Genomic DNA, 5,127 nt, shown 5'->3' on the forward strand with positions numbered 1-5,127 from the left:
ATTAAGCCTTGACTGGCCTGGCCAGTTTTCCACAACAAAGCTACAAGTCAGTAAAGCACGGACCGATGGGTTCCTGCTGCATCACCTGTAGGCAAATAGTTCTGTAGGGATGCGATGTTGTCTTTTACATGCTCCTAGCAGGATCTCTGATATCTTTGCATCCTCTAGACCTGATCTTAAAATCCTAGACACACACTATGATCACTGAAATGATTTTTTAATTAGAAAACCTGCAAATAGTAGATTAATGGAAGCATGCTAGTTTGGTTTTGGGGTTTTAGCTGAACATTTCTTCACAGATGGTCAGGATCACCAAAGGAGACTGTTCACCAGCTCTGGCTTTCCAGGCCCTGATCCCTTTCTGCTTTGGAGTTAGTAGGAAGGCTGGCTAGATGAATCTCCCTTTTTTCTCTCCAGCCCCAATTCAGTTAATGGAAATCATAACAGTAAAAAGGACTATTGATTCATTAGTAACCAGGCAATTTTTGCAGATGTACATAATAAAAAACAGCACTATTAAAAGAAGTGTAAAGATCTTTAAAAGAGTTACTTCACAATGGTAATCAAAGCAGTGTCAAATTCTGTGATTCAAAATATTTCTAATTAATTCCAGTCACACTGTCTTTCAAAAAACTGCTAGTATATTACTGCATACTGTATAATTGTTTCTAGGCACCCTGATAGCATATAATGGCATAATCTTTTGTCTGTCTAGCTACATTGATTTTGCCTGTTTGTAATGCATGTTGTAGCAGATCTAAACACTGAAAAGGAAAGATTTCATTAATTAGATTAGTTCTGGCATGCAAGTTATTTACTGATTTCTGTGTACATACTTACAGCACTATGCATTTTTGGCAGAAAACAAAACAAATGGGTTTAAATGAATGCTGTATCAGCACTATCTCATTTGGTGTTAGAATAAGTAAGATACAAGGTTTCTAATCAAGATGTTCAATTTGACTTCAGAAGTACCTTTAAGAGTTTATATGTTGCCTATCTTCATTCTCTAAACCCTAGACTGGATTTTGTTTGTCTTCTCCCTCTCTGCTCCAAAAAGAAAAAAATATATTTTGAGCCTGGAAATTTACCACAGACATGTTGTTTGATGCCAAGTCAGTTATAAATTAGGCATTCAAAGTCTAAAGGTTGGAGAATGAATGTCCAAAGCATTTCTAGCAAGAATTTGGTGTCAAGAGGTAGAATGTTCTCAAGAGCTAAYGATCTCCTGAGATTTCAGTAAAAACCTCATTCTTAAAGTTCTCTTGAACTCTGTTTGAAACATCTTTTCCAGCTGCCTCAATTACCTGGTCCCTACATCAGATACTTCTCAGAGCTCCAGAAACAATGTGCCTTCTCAGAGTAATGGCTAAGCACACACCACAGGGATATCTACCTCTGCCCTTCCCTACCACTGCCATCCTCCCTAGTGCTCACATGACGTGAATCCAGTTTTGACCAGCCCCAGGTCAGATGTATCCGTTCCTTCTTACTGTCTTGGCAAGTCACATCTGAACCAAAACTAAACTAAAAGAAAATGGTACTTTCTATGCACCTCTTAGCCTCATAGTGGTAAGACCTCATCAACTACAGCAGCCAAGTTCCAGTTTTGAGAACTCCTGTAAAAAACACATCAAAGTATCAAAAGCTCTCTTGATTCCACCAGAATGCCTGTCTTCCTTTGAACCCTTTTTATGTAGAAACATTGCTGACAGACTTTTCTGAATATCCTGTATTCAAAGTACTGAAAACAGGAGGCTTTTTGTCAAAGAGTAGAAATAGGTGTTTGACAAGTGAGCACAATCAAAACAGTTATTCTCTATCTTTTCCAAGCAAAAGGAAGTGGACTGTATAGAAGATCCCACAGATTGGATGCAGCTAGTATGTTGCCAGTTAAACTATGTTTAGTTAAGGAATGTACTTGGATTAAACTCTCTGATTTTTCCATCTTTTTATATAGATAGATAGATAAAATCAAGATTTTTTGACATTTTAAATACATATTTCTTATTTATTTTTGAAGATACATGCACTCCTCTTTTGTATATTATTGAAAATTACCTAAACCTACTTGTTGCCTAATAGATAAAAAGGTCTCCAATAGGTTTCTGAGTTTTTGCATAATCCCAATGAGCCAATGTACAATTGTTTTGTATCTTAAATTTTTGGTGTTGTTTTTGTTTAGACAGCAAACTTATTCTGGCATCACCAGTCCATACAACTCAAAGTCCTAGCACTACAGTGTCAATCTTACTTGAATGTCAGTCCAATAAGTAAATACTTACGTGGTGTCTTGGGTATCTATCTCAGCCTCTGAGCCCGTTACACTGATTGTTTCTTAGTGCTTATAAACCTGAAAATATAAATTTTATTTCTAACCCTATCCTGATTATTCTTTTTAAAGCCTCTACATTGCTTTTATTTTAATGTCTAAAGAAATTATTATTATCTTACCTTTGTTATAGCTTTTATTTTCTTTCCTTTTCTTCTTCTCTTTTATCTTACATCTACAATTGTAGGGGTTTTGTTTGAATTTTAATAATTGTTTTTCGTTATTTTTGCTTGCATATTAATTATATATTTACTTCTGGACAACACCAACTGCACCAAGATTTTGAAAATAAAAGGTGTGTTGTCCTTCAACTGAGTTACTCCCAAACAGAAGACAGTAAATGATGCTCATTTTAATCTCTAGAAGGAAAATATCTAGGCTAATTGAAGAGTATTTCAGACATAAAGAAAAATACAGGAGCAATTTTAATTAAGAAACAGTAGCTACTAGATAGTAATTAACTGTTATAAATCTATAGTTGTGCAAGAAAACATTGATCACAATAATAACATTATGCAAATTAAAATGACTGCTTGGGATAGACAGATTTAAATTTCCAGATGTCTGTGACAATATAAATTCTCACTGAGAAAAATTAAGTGCTAATCTGTATTCAGGTGATCTCCTGAAACGTTGTTGACAGCCTTAAACAAAGAGAAGGTAATCACAGAGAAAGACAAACATGAATAATGCCAATATTTAGGGAAGATAGGCCTGTCAAAATATGGGACATCTAATTATAAAAAAACTGATTTCATAATAAAGTTATTTGGCTTTTAAAGCAATTACAGTTTAGACATTCTCTCTGCTAATTCAGTCTATATCACCACAGAACATTTTCACTTAGATGACAGCTGCATACTACATATCAATCCAAGGAAGACTGACTGAAACATGTGACTACATTTTTATTCCTGGCATATTCATATAAAGGCTTCAACTACAGGAGCCAACTGAAGTTGAATTGTATTTCTATTCAGTTTTTTTAAATAAAACAGAGTAAGAATTCATTACAGCAGACATGATCCGCATACATATTTGAAAATATGTGAGCTACTTGAATTGTATTATATGTGCAAACCTCACTGTTGTATTTTTGTCAAACACCTGAAAAAGTTCTGAGGTATGGCAGATATTGACCCTTGGGATGGAGCTGGGTAATGGACCACAATTTTGTTCCTGTAGTTCCTCAGCTGAAACAGATCGCTCTGTCTGTGTGTTCGCTGAGGGTCTGGCTGACTACGAAGGCACGAACTAAGTGCACTGTTTGAGTCTTTCTTAAAAGGTCCTGTGTGCCCTCAGCTCCATTAACCACAGTTCCCAGCATTTCTGAAATGTAAGCTATCATAAAGAGGGTCTAGACAGATTCATTAGAGAAAGTGGTAGATGTTTCAGCTGAATGGGAGTTGAAAGCAAATGAGGAATGTTAGCTGACTATTTCAGCTGAGCACGAGCCACGTCCAGCTGTATGCTTGAGAAGTATTTCCGTTCAGCATTCAAGTCGTAGCCGGGTACTAGCAGAAAGTTCCCCCTTGATGTTTCAATTGAGGGTTAATTGACCATTCTGTGTGAATGCTGGATGTCATCCCAGCTGTCAATTCACAATTCCAGATGAAATTCTGAACAGCCAATTGCGCACTGTAATCACTTGCATATTCACCAGTTTAAATTACAAAACTTCTCAACCACCAGTCAGCTCAACTGGCCTAGCTTAGGGTAGTGATCTGTTTGTGTGCATATAGAATGGATCCACTTCTTGATGAAATATGTAACTGGAAACTGATCTATTGATTCCCATTTTTAGTATCATCAATATTTACTTTCCATTATATATAAAAGCTTTTGTTTTGTATAAAAGAACATGTTTGCAGTCAGCCTGGTTGTCCTGATGTATTGCCCTATAACCCAAGCAGCAAATAACAATGTCTGATTAGAATTTAGTTTAAGGGTTTCTTTCATTGCTTCTTTCCTATTTTTTGATTTTTTTGGGGGGGGAGGCACTGAAAGCATACACTATTAAATATTACTTGCTCTTCATTAGTTACATTCATTTACATTAGTTACATCTAAGGTTATTCCAAGTCTTACCTATAGCATCCATTTTTTATTTCACTGCAGAATAGGACATAAGATGTTCAACCAAAATTTCAATAGCTCATATTACAGGTAACAGAGATCCTTAAATAAGTTTTGACTTCCAAGTTTCTAGCTTTTCCTTTATGACACCCAACATTGCCAAGTGTGATACGTCTACAAATTATGAAACAGCCACATAACAGCTAAGATTTTTCTCTAAGTTTTAGTGCACTTCATTTTGTATGATGTGACACACTCAATTTTCAGTTTTAGAAGAAGCTTTTAACTCCCAATCTTTAAGATAAAGAGTTGGAAAGAAAATAAAACCTGACACTTGCTAAACCGACCTAGCATCCTGGCATCCCCGGGGCCACCATTTTGAGTGCTCAGCGTTAGCGCCACAGCTGCATCTGCCAGGCTGATGCCCCTTCCGCCTCCGGGTTTGCTCAGGCGTTTAACTGAACGGCCCTGAATATTTAACTGTTATTAACGGAGCGTCACAGCTCAGCAGGAATCCCGCCATTTAACGGCGCATTTTACGGCCATTTAACGGTGCACCCAGCACGGGCCTGTTTGCGTCCACCGAGCGGGCGGCGCCAGCTCCTTCCCCCCCGCCCCGCCCAGGGGCGGTGCACGCGCTTTCTGCCTCCCAGCCAGGCGGGGGCGCGCGGGCACCGCGGCACGGGCGGCGACCCCGCGGCCGCCCCCGCCGTTGCCAT

Source organism: Apteryx rowi, unplaced genomic scaffold, assembly GCF_003343035.1.
Source record: "Apteryx rowi isolate R43461 unplaced genomic scaffold, aptRow1 scaffold_96, whole genome shotgun sequence".
In the NCBI taxonomy this organism is placed as follows: Eukaryota; Metazoa; Chordata; class Aves; order Apterygiformes; family Apterygidae; genus Apteryx; species Apteryx rowi.